The sequence below is a fragment of the Tympanuchus pallidicinctus genome, unplaced genomic scaffold (genome assembly GCF_026119805.1).
Source record: "Tympanuchus pallidicinctus isolate F22 unplaced genomic scaffold, pur_lepc_1.0 scaffold3, whole genome shotgun sequence".
NCBI classification, from domain to species: Eukaryota; Metazoa; Chordata; class Aves; order Galliformes; family Phasianidae; genus Tympanuchus; species Tympanuchus pallidicinctus.
The window spans coordinates 16,644,214-16,666,548 of NW_026294747.1; the positions used below are offsets into that span (position 1 = coordinate 16,644,214).

The 22,335-nt window shown below is 39.4% G+C and overlaps 1 long non-coding RNA gene across 1 annotated transcript in view; it reads left to right on the forward strand.

The window, feature by feature from the left end:
- LOC128086517 (uncharacterized) overlaps positions 1–22,335 on the forward strand; it is a 230,190-nt gene that overhangs the window by 122,305 nt on the left and 85,550 nt on the right. Inside the window, exon 2 of the long non-coding RNA XR_008209394.1 lies at positions 3,379–3,436. This is a non-coding gene — a long non-coding RNA (uncharacterized LOC128086517). The remainder of the gene's footprint in view (positions 1–3,378; positions 3,437–22,335) is intronic.

Sequence of the window (22,335 nt, forward strand, 5' to 3'; positions counted from 1 at the left end):
TCTTCCTTTCTCCCATATCTGATTAAAAAAGTTTACTGTATCCCTTCACAATGGTTTGCACAGTGGTTTGATTTTGCTTACTTCGGGCTGCTAGCTCTTTTTCATTGTTCTCCTACCTGTGAACAAAAACACAGAGACTGCTGTCTCCACGTTGGGGCAACTCACCAGCCACTGCATCATATGGGATTGAACAGGAGTTGGACTAGATGGCCCTCAGAGGTCCCTTCCAACTCTAAGGATTGTATGATTCTATGAATCATGTTCTCTTATTGCATTAAGAAACTAAACCAGAACAAGTGTGTTTATCTGCAAATGGCTTACTGCTTCCTCAGGGGTTTGTTGTCAGAAGCTACTGGAGATTTCTGACCACTATCGTTGTGGATACAATTTAGGATTAAATATAGGGACCTTCAAAGCCACAAGTATGAAACTCTACAGCTGAAACTAAAGACAGTCATTAGATTTGTAACCTTGGTAAGCTGGATGCAGAAGGGAAGCATTCCAGTCTGACCAGTAGGTTACAAATGCAAGATTAGGATTCAGTTTTAAACATGTGGCCATAAATGTATGATTGAATTTTAAGTGCTTTCAATTAATGTAGATCAAAAGAGGATTTTGTAGTTGGACAAACTTTCAGAAGTACCAGACTATAAGCATAAATCTGTCTAGTCCCTTTGTTTTCCATAACTTGTCTTGCCATGTTTGTTAATTATGGAAGGCATTTAGGACTTGCTCTGTCTCATCCAGTTTCTTCTCTTCTTCAGTGCTCCAGCAGTTAAGTCAGCAGTTTTACACTCCACTGCCCTGAACCTTGAAAGTCATTTATGGACAGCAAGTGGATGCAAATTGCTAATGGTAGCACTTTAAGTCTCTGTATGCAAGGCATTGGAGATTGATCCACGGAACAAAAATAATCATAACCTAATCACCTTCCTGGTAGCGGAAAATAATTCAAAGGATTGTTGACCCTTCTTTAAATGATAATACAGGACAAATAGGTTTCTGATGAGGGAAGCTCTTGACTGAAAGCAAATACTGTAGGTCACCCAGAATGATAAATATTAGTAACTTTTAATGAACATTTGGTTCAGTTTTCATCTGTACTGTAGACACTACAGCTCACAGATCCTCAGAGCTTCAACATCAGTCTGTTATTTTATCAAATACATATGCTCACAGTAGTATATTTGGTTATTAATTTGATATCATCAAGTGTTTATTCACTCAGCAGAACACTGAATGACCGATTTGGGGATGTATAGTTGATTTTTTACAAATGACTTTTCTTTGTATATCTTCAAACACAGAATTCTGTGAAGAATCAGGAAAATGGTTAGTGAATAATTTTGTGGGGTTTTCTTCGTTGTTTGTAATAATCTTGCGTAATGTTGTGCTTGTAAATATCTATAAATTCAAAAGCTTGTGAAGGGCTTTTGCATACATCATTTGCTGTCTGAAGTTGGCAGATTTGAAAACATCTTCTTGAAGCAAATTTATGAGGCAAAATTATCCATCTTCTTGTGGTACTTTCACGGTTAGAAGTCTGAAAGTCAGGGTAGGTAAACAGACCAAATATCTTGGTATAAGAATAAGTCACGTCTTTCTTCTATGAAAGAGTGTAAAAACAAAAATGTTGCTAACCTGAAAGTGCTCCAATCAAGGCTGAAAGCAATTAACTGCAGGTTTGATGTGAAACAGTGTCTTTGCAGAAGAGCATACCTCCAGTGCACTAAGTAGGTGGGGAACAGCTCTGCAGCCTGTGGCGAGGCGTCCATCACTCTCAATCAATTCAGGACTTGTCTGTACAAGATCTGTTTGTTTTGGCTTTGGGTGAAGGAAAGGATTTGTCCTCCATATATAAACAACCACAGATAATAGTATGTCAATAGATATATTCCCATATTTACCTTTTAAAAATTAAGCAAATTAACCTCAATAAAAATAGTGAGACATAAATATGGAAGGTTTCTCATGTATTGTTTTCCTTTTCCTTCCTTATGAACACCAATAAATGATCAGAGTACGCAGGAAAGCTATGCTGGTGAACTTGGCACTCATGGCAGAGATAAGCAGTCGTGACCAGGTCAAGAAAAATACCCAGTATGGGGAAAAGTTTTATGATGGCCCAAAGGCAGTGATGGATTTAAAAAAAAAAAAAGAACAAAAGGTGTCTGGTAAAGATAGGAATATGAGTACTTCTTAAAAGAGGTTCAGCATTTTGGTTCAGATAACAAGCTAAGCAGATTATCTAAAGTTTCTGAAGTTCTCTAAATCCTGCTGAGGTAAAACTCAAGCAGCAGCCTCATGAGAACAAAATTTCACATGACATTTCAAACTTCTGCTTCTGGTTCATTTAAAAAATAAAACAGAAGTGCAAGAATAAAATACCTTCTTTAAAAAGGAAGTTAATGCAACATGCTTTATATCCAACAGTTAATTTTGTTTAACTCGAAGTTTAGATGTGATTTTGGAGCGCCTTAAGCTTATTTAATGCATTATCTTCTCTCTAAGCGGGGCTTTTTTTGAACTACCTGGAAAATATCTATACCAGATCCCAAAGCAGTACACTGTAGGGTTAACACTAAATAGTGTTAGCAGTGCAAATTTTCACATCTCTCTTTTTCTTTTTGGAACTTTTTCTTCCTTCACAGTTATTTATTATCCGAAGGAAAAAGAAGAGGAGAAAAAGGACAAGTCAAAATATATTTTTACGAAAAAAATAAATAGATCTATCTTCCTTAATCAGATTCTATTTTCTTTTCACTCCACAAAAGTGATAAACTGCCAGAGAAAATCAGGTTAGAGGAGGAGCAGGGACATTGTGCTATCTGCACATAAGAGATTTGGAACGAAATGGTCAAGTTATGAGAGACATACCCTTGTATTTTGCAATGGGAAGATTATAGTGTTATTGAATTAGGTGCTGGAGACTCCGTGAAATCCTTCTATAACATTCTGGAGACTATTTAACTTTTCTTAATTTAGAATTATGTTATATTATCCTTCATGTAATGAATATGAACTCTCCCATGAAAAATGTCTGTAAAATATGGTCCTCATTTAGTTGCCCAAATGACAGCCGCTCTATTTTAAAAACTCAACTGTAATTGTTGGGAGTCTGAAAAAGTCTTAATTTTGCTTTTGAATCACTTTAGACTGCACCCTTACTCTTCTTGTGGGAGTCATTTACTGACTCCTACCTTATTTCTTCTGTCTCTCTTATTTATGCTGAAGGAGTTCCTGAGCACGAACGGCAGATAGGCTGGGGCAGAGTTTCGTTCGTGTATGAACTGATTTCTCCTGCTATTGTTTGAAGTTATGACAGCAAACTTTTTCATCTCAATGAGACTTATTTTCTGTTTTTTTCTTTTATTTCAGAGAGTAGTCTGAAAGGATTAGAAGATCGAAGGGAATGGAAGCTTTCAGAGGGAGGAAGGTATGGTTTCAATTAATATTCTGCTTTATCAGAATCAGGAGTTTCACTATAATATGCTAATTGTGCCAGGATTTGGATTTCAGGCTCAGGTTGTGTCTGATCAGGGAGAAGTACAGCTAACTTACATAAAAGCTTGTGTGTTTCATTTTTAGGACAGTACAAATTAATTTTCAAAATATTTCAATGTTTTTGTTTTGATTTTACTGCAAAACAAAAAAAACAGTATCAGGGATTCAAAACTCTCATCAAAGAAAATGCGTTATTCCCTGCCTATTTCTTTGACAATTATGAACATGGAAATCACAGAATCTGTCTCATTACCGTGGTATTATTTCTCCCTTCCTAGTTCCTCCATTCTAGAAGCGTGTCTGATCTGTAAATCTTTAAATGGTAATAAAATTAGGAGTAGGATTTCTGTGTGGTCCCTGCACCAGCGCTGGAGAACTGATCCAATACAGCTAATCATCTCAAATTTAATGAATGTCCTGCTGACTTTTAAAGAAACTGGGTGCCTGACTACCCTCTCAGACTTTAAAAGTCTCCTGTTTCAGTCGGACTTTTTCAGGAAACCAGATTGAGCAAGTCCATGCAGAAAATGCCACTGCTGTTCCTACAGGTTTCCACAAGACATTTGACCCCTCCCTCCCTTTCTTCCTTCTTTTTATACCTCTCTGGAATGCAGATATTTTGGCTAATTTTCTCCAGCTGTCACATAGTCTCACAGGAAAATGACCTCGCAGAGTGACCACTTCCCCTAGCCCTTGACTTAAGTAGAGTTTTTTGCAGAGCTTTCACCACATCATCCACATCACTCTCTGGCGTCTTTCATGAGTCAGGAAAAAAAGCAGGACAAAAATTCACCCTTTAAAAAAAAAAAAAAAAGAAACTAACCAGATCAGTTTGAATGATTTTTATCCATTGCTATTTCAAATCAGTTTGTGTAGCAGAAAGTTAACATTAAGGATTCCCACTAAAGGGTAGAGAAATATTAGCGTTTGGATACCTTCCTTATAATTTGCTTTTCAGCATGCAATTATTTGATGCATTTAGTATCGACAGCAGTGTCAGCAAATTTGAGAATCAGCCCTCTTTATTCTGTTATTCTTTTAAATGTACTCTCCAGAGAGAAAAATGTTATTGTAGAAATCACGATTCAAGTTTAGTTTTTTGAAAAAGCACAATGAAAAAAATGAACAAAATGCAATACAATAAGTACTTATGGTGTATGAATGATGGACATGAGATGCAGGTATATGAGAAGCTAACGGTACATTAAGTGCCATTATAACAATAGGGACATTTTGCGACATGAAAAATTTACAATTTGTTGGCTTCTTTCGCTCTTGAGGTAAATTATATTTTCTCTTCAGTATTATTCTTCCATGGAAGTTGAAGTTAATGGGCCTCTTGTTAAACACAGCTTTCCTCGTCCTCTGAGTGCTCTCTGTAGTTACCAGGATTAGCTGGTCCGTATAGCTTGTACAATCCCAGTGATTTCCAACCATAACTTTTCTCCAATGGTATTCTTTACTTCCTCACATTTAGATAATTTTTATACTTTGAGTTCCTCCTGTATTTCATCTTGAGTTTTAAATATCTGATGAGAAGAAAAGAAAGATGGAGACTGCACATAGACTGCAGTCTTTACTACAGGTGACTGAAATCTCTGAGCTCTCTAAAGATCGTTTTTACAACTGGGAGAAAGTAGTTAATTCCCCTGCTGTATGAAACCAACATGGAGCAGTTCGACACATTTGATATTTCCTATTTTATGTTTTGAATGAGCATCCCAATGTCTTGCTATTTTCTGTAGCCGTTTGGGAAGTGTCTTCCAGGTAATATTAGTGAACTTTGTGTGTCTTGGTATGATGTACGAATGCTATATTGAGACTGCTCAAGGTATGTTGTAGCTGTGTTTTGTTTCTCTAATATTCTAAAGCTAGTGTCACTGTAGTTTTTTGTAACATACACTTCGAAATATTTTACTTTAATTTTATTCTTTGGAGATTGATTACTTGGTATGATCTCCAGCAGCCTAGGCATTTTAGAAAGAGATTGAAGGAAGATATTATTGGTTAGTGGTGTCAGATAGGTTCCCCAGTATAAATATAAGCCAACAAAGTCAGGTTCTAAAATCAGATTACCTTTGTGCATTGTCAAGACTTCAGCCTTTTCTGCCCACATGTAGAATAAATGCCTGTCAGGGTAATGAGTTTGCATATTTGAAACAACAGATGTGTGGTTTAAGGCATTGTGAGTGGACTGTAAAAGTTATTGTGGCATGGATCTGGTATGGGATGAATGGGGCTGGGGCTAGAAAATATTTGATCATCTCTCAAAAACTATCACAGAGGAACTGAACTAGGGTAAGAAAAATTGTTGTGTAACTGTCAAATACTTGTTTTTATAATGCTATTGATGGCTCTAGGCTTTGCATATAACCTATAAATCATTATTTGTATCTGTGACTATATATTGCAAGAATGCTTCAACTTTGTATTGAATCATTCTAGTTTATGACAGTCTTTCTCCTCTTCATTGCTATAGACCACAGTAATGGATGAGAAAAATAGCTTTGTTCAGTAACACACCCAGCTGGATCACAGACAGCTAGTTAAATAAGCTTGCAAGTTGATGTGTGACTTTGGCACTGCTGCTCAGGTTGAGTGTAGTCAAATGGACTGTTTCAGCTGCTGCTGATTCATGTTCCTGTCTGCTCCAACCACTTTTCTTCATTCATTCCTGTAACCTCACAGCTAGAACAAGATTCTGCCAAAATATGTAGCAAAAATGGGGAAGTAAAACTGAAGCGGGATGGCAATACCATTGCTGCAAGATTGTGAAGGGTCATAAAATCTTAGGCTGGAGTTAGCTATGGCCTAAACACTGTAGGATGTTCAACTGTGGTCTTAGGGATGTTCAGTCGTGCAGTGATCCCACTTGCTAGAGATGCTATCTCAGTTGCAGATATAAAGGCATGCACTTTTGGATCAACACTGTGATCCTGCCATGACTTGGAAACTGAAGTGGCCATGCAGGCTATTTTGTAAATTGGGAACAAGTGAGCAGGAGTATGCTTAAAAACTCCATACATCATTCTTCCACCTGCATTTATACCGAACTGGCTTGACTTGATGAACAATCTCTTTTATTTCAGTGGAAATTCTTTTGGCGTGAGTTTTGACTGACGCAAATAAAAATGATAGTATCTTTTCTTTAGTGATTCCTCTTTGCATGAGCTGATTTTTCACAGCTAAAACCTTTGGAATTCAAGAAATCTGATAAGAAGGTTTTCTGAATCCTTACAGCCTTAATCACAGAAGTAAAAGAGAATGGTACTAATGGCATAATGGTCTTATATTCATGCCCTGTTCCAAATATTTGCTTTACCCAGTATGCAAATACTGCTATTAATAATAATTTTAATAACATGGATGATAGATAAGATAGCTGTTTTCTTGGAATTAGTATGTGTAAGGTATTACTTCACCACTCAAAGGGAGACGCACAACTTCCATCTGGCAGTTTTTTAAACATCAATCAATTTAAAAACAAATGGTCTTAGTAAATTGTTTAGCCTTGAAGGTGAATATTGTGTTTATAAAATGAAAATGTTCTTTGCAGCCTCTGTACACGTATGATTACATAAGCAGCTCCATGTTTATTTAGATGGAGTATTTGCACAGGATATTTCAAACTCTAAAAATTCTTGGAGGAAAAAGGGATGAACCAGAAGACAAATACCATATTCCAACAGATAAGTATTTCCTCATATGTATCTGATTCAGAAAAAGACTTCAGTGTATGTTTAACTTCAAGTACCTGCTCAGGTCTCACTGGGTTTAAACATGCACTGACCAAGGATGCTTTTTCAAATAGAAGCAGTATGTTGTTCTAGTGAAGTCTATTTGATTTGCCAACTGCTCAGATCTCCTCCTGAACATGTGGTTGATTCTTTAGAGTAGCTCTTGCTTCCAAAATTGACTTTGCATTTTGTGATTTGAAGTACAGTCAGTGCTAAAGTATTCTTCCTATCAAAATAAACAAATGTAGCTTAAGGAGGCTGCAGTCCTCTTTTGTAGCCTATAGCAAGTTAACAAAACTTTAACTGTGACATTTTTTGTATCATCCCTTTTCTTCTGTCTTTTCTGTCTGACCACTGTGAAGGCCAAGGAATTCTGGCTGCACAAATACAAGAGAAGTTGCTTTATTACGAAGGAGAACAAAGTTGTTGAGAGTGACTAGGTCGTATTCTTGTCAATCTCCTGTACTTAGTCTCCTTTCAGCTTAGTTTTTGGTGACAAACTCACAGCTATAATGCCTGCCTTACATTTACCAGCCTGCATATATGAAAGATGTGTAATGTTAACTAAGCCCTTTCCCGTCTTGGAAGACCACCCTGCCTGCAAAATCCCAAGAGGAAAACACAGCATGTCCTGATCAGAAACTGCCTTTGTTGGCAGAAATACAGTATGTTGCATTAACCAAAACAGCATTTTTAAAAAATTTTTGATGGTGGCTGCTTTTTATTTAAATATTCATTCTGCTTTTGTAAATGGATCTCATTTGGTCCTTATATCCTGACATCACAGGACTATCTGAAAGCCTTGTTTACATTTAGCAGTGGAAATTACTTCAAGGCTTGCACAAAACCTTCAAAACCTGATACACTCAGAGCAGGAACAAGACTGGATTCTCCTTAGCAAACCTCTAGACAGCAGTTTTCTCTGGGATGAACTTTCTGATGATGAAGCATGCCTCATCTTTCTTCCCCACTGACAGTGCAGCTTTTCTCCTGGGTAGGAGCTGGTGTGCTGTCAGTGCAAGCTCCAAGTGCAGGCTTCATGGATGAGTAGCCACCCATGCCAGCAGTGTAGAGCTCGAATCCTCTGCCACTGTCATTCTGGTTATGCTGGTGGTCATCTGTAGCTGTTAGGGAGCAAAAGCCGCTTTCAAAACTTGTTCAGCCTCTCTGATATTGACTTCTGTGCATTGTTCTGCTGCTCTGTATTCTGGAGCTTACGCTTGTCAGTTCTTAGCATTTGTCTTCTGAACAGTAAGTGAGGCAGCCCTGGACAGTTGCAATTACCGTAGAAATATTAATAATTATATTGTCCTGATCACAGCTATTCACCTATAGCTGAAAACATGGGAAAAGATGGAACTGTGGCCACAACATTTAGGTTCTAATTGTACATATAAAGGGAAAGGAAGCCTGGAATAATTGATACTAGGGAGCCACTCTAAATTCCCTATGGCACAACTGCATTTTGATCCTTCAACCACTGTTATAGTCTGAGGATGTAACAGAGGGAGCTAAGTCTGTCTTTTCTGTTCTTTGTTGAATCATGGGTATGAAGCTTCTTGCTTCAACTTCTACTCTATTTACATGCCAGCACAGCATAAAATACACTGCCTACTTGTGTTAACAAGGTGCACAGTTTGTAGAACGAAACCCTTTTCTCTTCAACATTATTTCAGCAGTGTAACTACATTCCAACAAATAAGGCAATTCCTGATTTACCTCAGAATAACCTCAGGGACAGTTGACTAATCTCAGGATTCTGTCATGAGTGTTATGCTAGGGAATTATAAATTGAGATAGTGCTTTCTGACTGGTGATTTGCAGATGGCTCTACCAATCACATAGATCTGAACTGTAAACCTAGTGGTGACAACATTTGCTTCTATTCTCTGTCCTGGTTTACATGAGTGTGAGATGGTTGTAATTATGTTAATTTATGTGTCTTAGATCTTGTGACAAGTAAATTGCAGAGGGCTTATGAAGGGGTCTCAGGTTTGTGGTTCTGGATGTGAAAGCTGTGGGCTTAGACTTTTTGCAGGTGTCTGGACAAATGTCTGTCTTTTCCTGTCTACCCAACAGTCATTCATTCCAGAGGGTACGAAGTAGCAGCCATCCTATATCAAAATCTTGACCTTGTTTTATGCCGATTTTTTGGTCCTGCTCTAGCCATAGCGAGAGGCTGTACTCATCTCTCTTAATCCCAAAAGTTTTCTGCATTTTGCAGATGGAAAAGCAGAGCAAGGAGGTTAAATAGCATAGTCTAATATTAGAAATAGATAACACGCGTGGGAACAATGCATATGGCCAGAAATGCTAGGTTCGCAGTTCAGAATCACAGTGCAAATTCATCTAAAGACTGTGTTCTGTTTGTGCATCTAGAAGTGCCTACTTTCCTGTGTATCTCCCTGTAATGTGATGTATGTACTCACAGAGCCAGATGGAGATGTCAGTGTGGTAATATCATGGAGCTTTAATCAGAACGTATTTTCTGCTCTGGTACTTATCCACTCAAAAGTCCGTGGAATAATACCTCCATTTTTTCTTTCTTATTATGTATTATCTCCCACTCTTCCTGTGAAATTTAGGACCCATTTCTGGGCAAGTAGAGAGAGCAGCTGTCATCCTTATCTTGCTCTTCTGTCAGCTTGTGTCTTCAGTGCGAATGAAAGGACCCAATTCTGCCAAGTTTCTGAATGCTTCTTGGGATGGTGGGGATTTGGGACTTTTTGTAAGTGGTGGTTGTGATTTTCAGGAATTCTTATGAGTTATCCTCATGCCCTTCTGTGTGCAAAATATGAGGGATTTTGCCATTTAGAAAACAATTGCATGTATTCCTTTAATTCCTGCAGTAATCTTGTGTATTCAGTGAAGCTAAAGAGAGGGCTAGTCAGTGCTGGGATGGCTTTCATTCATTTACTCTTTTTTGAAAACAAGAGGAATAAGATCTCATTAGGATAGCAGTCTATTAGGTCCCATACTTTTAGCACCCAAAGGTCTTCCTGTTTCCTCGTGTTTTGATAATACGTCAGACACGCTGCTAAATTGCTGGGAAAGTTAGGAATAACATTAGTTTAACAGGAGTGTTAGATTAAAATTACGTTGTAGAGCTGGACGTCTTCTTTTAGTTCTCTTCCTACTGCTTGGCATTCCTGATGCTGGGTCTTGGTTTCGGTAGCCATGCAGCATATGAATCAGAGAGAACCCACCCTGTGCTTTGGCATAACTCTTAAGGCACTGACAGTTCCTCTTTCTTCAGCGGTAATTAAACAAGTAAAAACTGGTTACTTTGGTTAGCAGATATAAATGTGGAAAATATTCACAAATACATATCACTGGGCGTGTGTGTCTAAGGAATCTGGATGAGCTGTGGTTAGACTCTCCTTTCCCACATGCTTACAACAAAGGTGCTTTATCCAACAAAGCAATCTGGACAAAGTCTTTTATTTCAGCTAATTTGTGTTGTCTTTTTCTTTGCGAAGCTTGAAGGTTTGCTGATAGAGCAGTTCAGGGCAACCCTTAACGATAGGAGGCATGGCTGGGGATAAGGCTCAGCAAGAGGAAAAATCAGTTAGAACTAGGATGAGGTAGATAGATCTAAGGGCTGGCCTGTCCTTCTCTTTTGGTAACAATTTCTCTCTTCCAGCTAGTTGTGCAAATAAAGAGTGAGCTAGCATGGCTCAGTTTGGAAATGATTATAAGACTGGAAAGCTTTCTCTTATAAGTTCTCCTGTAAATAACCTGGTGTAGATGTGCTTGTTGTAGGATTGAAGAGACTGTGTTGCTCTGACTGCAGAGGCAGACATACTTAGAAGCAAAGAAAAATGGGTGTAGGCAAATCTAACGGACTGTTTAAATAATCACATCTTTTGGGAGCAAGTATAATAAAGCGTTAGTGCTGTTTCAAGAGTGTGTTTGATTATGACTTTCTTTCAAACTCCATTTGTGGACATTGGCAAAAGAAAAGTGCCTCCTTTGCCTCAGTGAGCACTTTGTAAAATGGGAATCATCAAACCAGAGTTTATGATCCTTCATGATCATCATCGTTACCTGATCTATGCTGTAGGCTACAGAACATCCTTGGACTGACTCCTGTCAGAACTTACACAGATAGGAAACATACACTCTTCTGCTTTTAACGTCTCTACTAAAACACTTCGTAAGGCGGCCGATATTTAAAATGCTAATGCCAGCATAATGCAGATCCAAAGGAGGAAGGCTAAAGTCCTTATAGGATATTATCAGAGCAGTGAATATTCGGGTAAGAAGAAGATAGATCCTAATACTTTGTAATTGTAGGCCAAACTTTTAATATTAGTGTTAAGTTCAAATTCCTGTTATACCTATGGCTGCTAAGTTGACAATGTGCCTGTTTCCCCAATTTACTCTCCCCACATGTTCTTGCTAAGTTGAAACTGTTATTTCCTGATTTCACATTTCTCAGTTTGAATTGCTGTTTTCCTAATGTCTGATTTTTAAAGCCCTTTGAAAGACAGACACCAAAAGTGAGGTTCTTCTCATGGTAGTTTGGTGAGGATGAATTCCTCAGTACTTGTGAAATGTTTTGAAGGGGCCATGAAATACAGGCTCTGATTTCTTGTTTCTATTTTTCTATGATAGTATTTGATGTTTTCCAAAACTGAGGCTGAAAATGTTACCAAGAATATTGATGGTAATTCCTGGAATTGACATGACTGGAGCAAGATTCTTAATTTCTTAATTTTTTTCTTACCTTCTTTCAAATCTTTGTGTGATGAGGAAGGGAGAGGAATAACACATCTCTGATATGGGACTTACTTCAAGGAGAGCTGTCTGGGAGTACAGGTTACAGCTGGCACCTTGTCTGTGCACAGGCTGTGGGAAGGGAAAATGTAATGACAGTGGCTGCTCAGCCTGTCCACAGGAGAGACTATTTAGTCCTATGCACTGATTCAAGTTACTTGAAATGAGTAGGAGTTTCTTTGTTGAATTCAGCAGTTCTAGGCCTGATAGTCCTAGGCCAAGTAAGGCCGTTTTTGGTCTTCATTTTTAAGCAAATAGCTTCAGTTTACTCCTGGCGGCTATTTTATTTTTCTCAAATTACCCAATTTGTATTCACTGCCCTCAGGGATCTCTTTTCTCATTGCTGTTTATTACACACAGAAGATTTGCCTCTCCTGTAATTTATCCCTATGGTACAATTCTACTGACTCGAGAGGAGAAATTCCAGCTTTGTACCAAAAGAAGCAAAAGGAAAATTGGTGCCAGATTTTATCTTTGGTGAGCAGCTTGATTCTCTTTGCCTGGAATCATCCAGTGGTATTGCAACTTGGAGTTATAGTCCGACATCCAAATATAACAAATATTTCTGGGTTTGCATATTATGCTTTCCTGCTCCTCAGATTCAGGCCAGGAGGAAGAAGAAGATTATGAAAGAAAATATATACATGAATATTTTACCAATGTTCTATGTTAGGAAGGGAAAGATGTAGAAAGCAGATGACTGATTCATAGTGTTTTGGTTAAAAATATTGTAGCTTTAAAACATTGCCTCAGTGTGGTTGGGATGCTTACAATAAATATATTTCACACCAGATGTAGTCTCAAATGTACATGACTTGGGATTTTCCTGCACACAGTAACCGTCAGTTCTAGGAGCCTGAGGATCCCCAGGTTTCAAAGAGACCGCTCCTGTTGTAGTTGTCCTGCCCAAGGGATGCCAGCAGAATGAACACAAGGGCTGGGGAGGCTGCTGACCCCTAAGAATCTCAAGCGTCAAATAGCCTATGAAACATAGATGCCAGTGTTCTGCTTCCAGACACTGAATAATGCCTTTTGTTCCCAAACCACGTGCCCTTGCATTAGGAGGAGCGGGCACCATTAGAAGAGGTGATCTTCTACCGACCCCACAGCATACAAGCTTAGCAGATGCAGGAGGGCCCATAGGACACGTTCTTTCTCTGATGGATAATACATACACTAGTTATGTTGTTATACGATGCAAAAATTGAAAGGGGCTTCTCATTCCAGCTGAAAAGATAGCAACAGCCTACTGAGGTTGCCTCTGTTAAATGATACGTCCCTGCAAAGATAAATACATGTTTTAGGATTTCTTTCACTCATTTGGTGCTGTATATACATGAGGTTTCTAAGAAGAATTAAAAGAAACTGCACTGAAGTTTTTTTTGTTTTGTTTGTTTTGTTTTGTTTTTGTTTGTTTTTAAAGTACAGAGAATGAGCTGGATGTGGATATCCAGTTATAGAAAGATGCTGAGTATACAGAAAGATTTTGAGTTCATTAGTACCATCAGAGTGGTTAGCCAAGAGTGTATTACTTTTGGAACTGAAGCTGCAATTGTAATGGGGAAAATAGGAAGCCCAGCTTGTGCACATGAATGGGCAGCAGCTCCAACCAGACCTGCTAAGGAGCCAGTGTGGAGCTACTGCCGCAAACACAGGGCTCACTCTGTGCATCTGTGCAGACCTTATTTAAATGTTTGAGACGAAAGGGGAAAAAAGGAATAAAGGAGTATTATTTCATACTATTTAGAATATAAATACCACTTTTTCTCCCAAAAGGACTGAGACAGTCTGTGGCAATGTCTCAGTTAGCACCTGCTTTCCTAGGCTGTATGTGAATGTTGGTCAGATGTGTCATTGCAGTATGGACTGCTGTAGCTAATACAGCTAAAGGAAAGCTGCAACACCTTGGGCTTTGGGCAAGCTACCAAAGATACTGCCTACCTGAAACCATGAACAAATATTTGCTTGCTTGACAGCTGAAGCCTGCAGCACGTGGACCTCATTGCTTTCAGCACTCAAGCCTAGTTTAGAGTTAGTCTGAGATACCTATATGTGTAGCAGTCATATCTTGCCATCACTATCAGAGTAGATAATCTGGAGACTTTGCATCATTCTGTGACAAGAATCAAGTGCAAACCTATATGTAAGGCTTTACTGCCTAGGTTCCAAAGAGGCAAACTTCTGTTGCCATGTCTCTAGAAAGTTATACAAATGGCAGGATTTAATCAAGTCTGAATGTAATTTTGGGTAACTAAGTAATTGACGTAATACTGGTCACAATATGTTGGCTGGTGAGGACCACAATAAACCGTGAGTGTCAGCTAATCATGATTAAACACTGATTAGGTCAGGCTAAAACTGTACTTAGCTGACATGTGCTGAATGCTATTTGTTCTTGTCTACCCTGATTCACATTGCATTCAATGTGGCACAATATAGATAAGCCCTTTGGGGAGAGCGTAGCTCTGGTCAGGCCTCAGTGTTCCCTGACTGGCCAACAGCTGCTCAGAGAAGTTTTATAAAGAGACCACTTACCCATCCTTTGATGGAGAGATAAGCCACTGTAGTGTAATTACAACCAAGGAGATGAGAGAGGGAAAAGAAAAAAATATGCCAATCATGAAGGGGGTACATGGAGAGCCTCAGATTCCTTGTAACCTAAACATTGTGGCAAGGAAAGAAGTCTTAATTAGGAAACGTGTAGGCATAGAACAGGAGCCCATCCTAAATGAATTGGGGTGTGATGAGCATAAAGAAAATGCTTTTTAAAAAGATCTTTGACTCCCACTGAGTGCTTGTTTCTTAGACTTCCTTGCCTAATAATGTCAGCATTTAAATGGCCCCAACTACCAAATAACAAGGCTTTGAAGTTAACACCTCATTGAGGTATAGAGTTCATACGTTTGCTATTCCTATTATTTGGCAAGGAACCGTTTTCTGCATGGCTAGCTTAATAGGGCAACAGAATATTAAGCTGTATAGGGATTGAGAAAGCTATTCACACAAAGGAAAGAGCTACAGACTTCATGTATTTGAACAGAACCTGACAATTAAGAGAAAAGAGCAAAAGTCTGAGAAGTGCCCTGAATCACATAATTGCACAATTTATTTTCATACCTGTGATATTGCAGAGGCCAGGCACGAACAAGGAATTTTAGCACTAGACTGTGTTAGGGAGTTGTAGTTGTAATTAGGAGATGAGATCAGTTATTTCCCCTATCCTGATAAAGTTTTAAAGCTTTAAAAATAATCTTTAAGTATGTTTTTTATCTTTAAAAATAATTCTTTAGCCGGAAAAAAACATCAAGAATTTTTGGTATTTTTTCACTGAAAAAGGCAACAAAATGCTGAAAAATTATCTGGTGCCGATTGGACTAATTACTCAGTGGATGGGCAATCCAGATTCACATCCTCCTCTGTTATTTTCCATACAGATGAATGCGTCAGCCATCAGACTATCTGCTATTTTGGAGTCTCTTTCTTTTGCTTTTGACCCCAGCATACAGCAGTGCTCTGAGATAAACATCTTCAGACAAGACACTTCTAAACATATTACACCAAAAAGGTGCTTTTCGTTCTTCTGCATTTTTGGCACAGTAATTACCAGTTGTCTCTACTTCTGATAATATGCTGTGGCAGAATAATTAGCACTGCTCCCAACAAATTATTCTAAGTCGTAGTTACCTATAGCATAGAAAAGTCTAGATCCTGCCATTAGAATGGGGGCTGTTTGGTGCTTACCACCACGTGGTAGATGTTTTCTTACTCTGAAAAGTACATGACTAATCTAAACAATGCAACTGAAAGTGTGAATTATGTTGTTAGTCTCATTTTTACAGGTAGGGGACTGAATAATAACATGACTAAGGCTGTGCAGGAAGATTTGCAGAGCTGGGATCAAATGAACTTGGAAGGATGTCCCAGGCTTTGATGACAAGTCCACCTGTCTCCTCAAAGTATGCTTTAATAGGAGTATAAATTAGACATTAGAGTGATTACAGAAGTTGAAAAGGTTTAGGAAAGATCTGCTTGTTTCAGTGCTTACAGGATTTCCAGCATCTTCTTTTTATTCCTATAATATTTACAATTTAGTAATTGCTGGCTGTAAAATTGCCTGGTGTTCAGAATTCAAGGGATCTCTTGTCATTTATGTCACTCTTTCATTGACTTAGCTAACCTTATGCTTCCGTTTACTTTTCTGAATGTAAGTATAAAAATACCTACCTCCTCCAGGCTTCAGTTAATGAAGAATTCCATCTTCATCCCTGCCCAGCATAATTACTTTACATCTATGCCACTGTAAATATCATCATGATTCAGTCCAATGTTTATAGCCCCTTATCCCATAGCAAAAGGCTCATTAGATATTCATTCACAAGCAACTGGCGTCCATGTTTGAATTAGACAATTATTATGGGTATGCAACCAGAATAATCTTCTGTAAAAATATCTCTTTTATTCTGCTAGCCTTCTTAGAGCTTGGAAAGCAGATTGGAGGCAATTTCATGTGTTTATATTAGCTTGCTGCTAAGAATGAATCACAGTTTCTGCACAAATCCACTGAAGTGTTAATAGCATCTGTTCATTATATAGAAAGTGATGGATTTAAAAATGGATGAATGGAGAAGAAAAACAGTCGCATCACCTTGGTGGTCCTGTATCCAAATAACATGTTGTGCTGAACAGAGATAATTTTCTATGCAGCTTCTTTAAAGAAAAACCACTCTTTGTGTGCGTAGACCATAATTCCCTAAGCACTGGGTCCTTCTGAAGCATAAAATCACGATGACAATAATTACTCTAAGAAACAAAAGGAGTTGGATTTTCATTGTGTTGTGTAACAAAGTTGTAGTTCACGTGGCCGGGTGGCTCAGGTGTCTACATGCTCTGTTCAGTGCATGAGTTGAAAATGTGGAGTCCCCAAATCCCCATTTAGCTGCTTCCTAACATGAGCTCCATATAGGCCCCCATTTCTATGTGTTGAGCCCTCCCTTCAGCACATAGTCTAGCAAGTTGATTTTTAACCTGGGCAGTAAGAGATGTACTTCAACTGTTGATATGTAGCCCTGTGGTGATGGCATCGACATAGAGGGGAGATGGCTGGAGATCCAGTCCTTACACAGCAAGACTGGAAAAGAACCAGTTGTTGGATAAAATGCAGGAAACAGAAGAGGCTGAGAGAGATTCAGAATATGAATTTGTACATCAGCACAGACATAACTGTGATAGGAATGACAAAGACTTCAGATTCTCCATCTAGTTCTGTGAGTAATGTATGCTTTCATAGGTGTCATGAGATGGGAGGGGGCTCAGAGCTTATGATGAGTGGTACCTACCCCTGCCACTGGTGCCCTTGTCTACTTCTTCTGTAGTAGTGATCACTAACGTTCCCAGGTGCAATGTGCCAACATCTTCCTTCCTTGAGTGAGGAAGTTGGAGAGTGCAGTAAAATAGGTGCAGTAAAAAATAGCAGCTTAGGACCCTTGTTCCAATCAGTCTGTGGCTGGCTTTGAACCAACTGGAGTTAAAGGCAGGAATAAGTTCTGCATTCATATCCTGTGTCGGAGGCATTCCTGTGTCAAGAGTGCAGCTGGACAATGCAGGTCAACTCTTCCAATAGCTTTGTGCTCCCTCCTTTTCCAGCCCTGATCCACGCCTCTCTTGTGCACATCCTTCCTTCATGTGGCCTCACGCTGAATCAAATTAACTTATCGAAACCTACACTGTGATGGATCAGTTTTTTACTAAGTTAGTGAATTTGGTCTTTTGTGGTACAGTCAGGTGAGCTCGAGAGCTGACACAAGTAAAAAAAGGAAGAAACTGGAGCAAAGAGGAAGTAGAAAAGGGAGAGGGATAGTCTCCTTTTGGCAGCAGGGATGCTTGAGATTAGCTCAGCCATATCAACTAACTGGGTTGTGAGAGTGAAGTCTGCTCTGTTTTCTGTTATTTCTTGCTTTATGCTTTGTTTGTTTTGCTTTTGGATAGGAAGAAATGTAGCTGTATATATTTGGGAGAGGGCTTGGGGCAAACATCCTGATCTGACATCTGTTCAGTGCAGCTTGGTTTGAGATTTTCAGCCCCCTCCCTACAGAAATTTGGGTTAAAATGCTCCCCTGTCCAGCACACCCCACTGGTCAGCGGTCAGTTCCAGGAGCACCCTGAGCTGCTGAGCTCAGCACAGGTTTCGCACATCTCAGCCTGCTTGGGGCTGCTTCTCACGGTGCCAGCTCCCACTCCTCATTCCTGTGAGGAGGAGCTCGAGGTCACAGCAAAAACTAGGGGGAAGCTGGGAATTACATTCTCTTTTCCTGTGTTGCAGTCTGGTCTCTTAATTATTATTTCAGCTCTTCCTGTTCGGTATGAGGGTCCCTCCCCTCACTCCCAGATTTAAGTGTGTATCTTCTGTATGTCAGTGGCAGAGGAGAATCATCTGCAGACATTCAACACTGGGATGGAAAAAAAAAAAAAAACAAAAAACAGTTCTGTAAGCATTCGTTTATGGTTGAGAATGACTTTTCTTTGGCTGTGCTATGACCTCACTTCGATTGTCAGGAGAATTCAAGATTATAGTACGATGCCCCTCTTAAGTCCCTTGTAAAGTTTTGTTGCATAGTCTGGAGCAGACTTTGGTCAGCAAAAGAATGAGAGGTTGCTAACATGGTTCAGCTGCAGAGCCCTCTTGGTCTGATGGAAAAAGGGATTCCGGGTGCTACAGCCTCTGTGAGTACAGTGTAGCTCATTTCCTTGATGCTTCCCTTGTTTTGGGAATATAAGCTGAATAATACATAGCTTCTGATTTGCCATTTGTGTCAGGGGATCAGGCTGTGAAATTCTTTGCTTCTGAACTGTTCAGTTATAAATGTGAAAGGTTAGCATCTTATCAGGTAACCCAAATAGGTGCATAAAGCAGAGAAACCCTGGCAGTGTTCCTGTCACAAAAATGTTGAAACGTTTAAAAATAGAATCCTTCTATTATTTTTCTAAAGCTTCCCTAGTAACTGTGTGTGCTTTGATAGCTTTAACGTGGAATTTAAAGCTATCAATAGCAGCAAAACAATTGTCATATTTACTGTACTTCAAGAATTTCTTGACCAGTTCTTCATCAGCTATCAAATAACAACAAAAACAATAATAATAATAATATAAGCTAATAATAATAAGAAGAAGGAGAGCCAAATAAGCCAAAGCACTGCAGGGGCCTTACATGTGGTAGGTTTTGTGAAGAAAATTAACATGAAAGAGGGTTCATGTGGGGGTAAAGGTCAGGGCAGATAAACTCCTATGTTCTGATACATTTCCTTAAAGTGGGAAGCGCTTTAGAAAGCAGGGCTGTGGGAAGAAGCTGTCAGCAACGGGGTGGTCAGCAGTGTCAAGGGTGGTGGCCTATATTTTTCTTCTGTTGCAGCCTTTCATCCCCCATCTGTCAAGATCCCTAATTTTCAAGGCAGACAGTCTATTTTTAATACAAACCTTTAACTTCCCAGGTCTGAAGTGCCCCTTTTATCTTGGAATAATATGAAAATGGCAGTAACTGTTGGAAAGATTGTTTAAAGCTGGTGTTTCCAGCCAAGCCTCCTTGGGCCAGGTCCCAGTCAGCCTGTCCAAGGAGAGGTGTGTGCACATAGGCTCCTGTTGCTGCTGAAGGGTGGGCTGCATCCCTTCTCACCAGCCAGCTGTTTGTAAGTGCAGCGCCTGGCACCGTGCCTGCTTACAGATCCCACACATTGCTGTGATGCTGAACAGAAGGAAAAGGTAGCTGGCTAGGGAAAGTCGTGGGGAGAGACTGCCTCATGCACCTGCAGGCAACATCCTAGTGGTAGGATGAGCATGGAACCTTCTGTCTGTGCCTCATGGAGCATCACAGCCCCATTGCTGATTCGTTTGCCCAGGGCTGATCACAGGGTATTGCCATACGGACCGATGTTGGAAAAACTGACTGAACCTGTGCAAAACCCCAAGCAGGCTCCTACCTGAGCTTGAGTGTGTGCTAATGCGAGTCTGGGCTTCCTCCATGCAGTGCCGTGTTATACTGCTTAGCTAAAGCTGATGTCTTAGCATGGCTTGTGTCATATAATTTCAGCATGAACAAGACTTGGCCCACGCTCAAAATACACAGTGTTTAAGTGTTTAAAGTAAGGCTTAACTGACTCAAACACTGAATCTTGTGTCAGCCACTGAGTTGCTCTGTTACTAAATGCTTCAAACTAGAGCTCCCCCATTCATCTGCATGATTGGTCGCAGCGGAACCGGAGATAACTGAAGATGAGTGAACTGTAGAAGTCCTATTCCCAGGGAAATCAGTGGGTATTTTTTATAGTCTCTGTTAAGAGGCCTGAATTTCATCTAGCTACTACAACTGCATGTACCCCTTAATTCATTTCCCAAAATACATACATCCCTTAAACATCCAAGGCATTGTACTGAAGGGAATGTGTTTAATACTTGCAGGGAATATGTTTAAGTAAGCATGATTACTTGATCTGGGGGAAAAAAAAACTTTCTCATATACAAGTATCCCTGAGTATGATGGGGACCACCTTATTTATTTGCTCCTCTTGGCATTGCTGTTGGTTGGACTTGTGAGTTCTGCCTTTCTGAGGTTTAAGAGAAAAATGACCGGTTATATTTTATATCTGCTCTTACATGATATTGTGAATAACAGCTGCAAATCCAGGTTGCTTTTTAGTGCGCGTTTGCATAATTCGGTGTAAGAAATACCATAGACTGAAATCAGGGTTGGGTAAGGGTAAAAAGTTTAGGTCCAGATCTGAACTCAAATGTTTGCAAATATGGAACAGAGAAGGGTTTCTGATTCACTCGTTTAGCTTAGCTTGTTACTGAAATTCAAATTCAGTTGCAGTACAGGGCAGTGGATCCAAATTCTCTTGACAACAGGAAGTGTTTGGATGAGTAGGTATTTCAGGCCATCAGTCAAAAGGACACTGATGAGCGCACATGCATCAGCTTGCCCACACACGTACGTGCACACACATTCCTCTGCAGGAATAGGAAGTGGAAATTCCCTGCAAAGAGAGAACATTGCATTACTAATGACTTTGGTCATAAGCGCTATCATATGCGACCTGCTGTTGTCTTCTGCATTGTGCTGGGGGACCTGAAGTTTTGAAACGAGGAAAACTTTCTAACAGCGTCCTTTAGTGCTGTAAGCAAACTTTAGGTACTAAGCTTCCTAATCACTACCGTATGGCTCATAAAAGAAGCAATCCGATACCAAGTACCAAGAGAGGTTGTTATTCCTCTGCTCTATCCTATACCACTCCAAATGTTAGAACAATAAATACATTTACCTCTTGTTTAAGATCACTTAAAATAAGTTATTTTAATTAAACCTCCTAGCAATCTATCTGCACTAAGTGATTAAGTGCCTCCTCTTTCAGTGAAAAGAGAAGGGATTATCACAAAAAAAGACAGATAGAATTATGGGCAGACTGAGTCAAACTGCTGAACGTTTCCCATCTAAATTCCTGTGAAAATACAGAAGTTTGAGTTTGCACGATGTTATTCCTCTCCAATATTCCCCCCTCTTTTCAGTCCTTCCTTCCCTCCCCGCTGCTCCAGAGTGAATGAAATAGTTATTTTCCTCAGGTTAAAGTTCAGCTTTGAATATCAACTTTAAAAGCTGCCCGAAAAGAGAGCTTTCTTTACTCTATGGGTGACATTTTCAGCAAATGAACTTAAGAAATGAAAATGTAGTAACTGTGTTGATGAAATATACCTACTTAAAACTGTACCAAAGCTGTAAAAATTCAGAATTGTTTAGCAACAAGTTCTTTGCAGCTGTATCACAAAAAAAAATTGTTTGCAGGGAGTTGCTCTGCTATTTTTACGTTATACTTTGGAATATCTTGTGTGAATTAAAATTCAGCAATTAATCTTTTCAACCCAAGCTTCTTAAATTGCTCTTGGCTTGGGAATCACACTGGTAATTTTGCTGTTTTATTGCTAGCCATATCACTTTCAGGACAGAGAATAGCCTCAATAAAAAGCTCTTTTATGTCTTGTAATAATTCTTGCGATGGTTATGGCAGTATCTGTCTTCCAGTTTTTGTACGTTCAGTTCTTTTGTCAAGTCCTCCTTCCACTTTCGGGATGCATCACCCCATCCCAGTACCTGATGTGATGGATCGGGCAGAAAACTAAAAGTCTAGATGCTGGTGCAGGAAGAGCAGCACTCTAGACATAGTGCTCTGTTAATTCATTTGGATTCTTTACCTGTAACCTCCCTGCTGATTTAGTACTGGTGCCTCTCATGGGTAGAGACAGGCAAGCATGCTGCGCAGTGGTTTTATTGTGA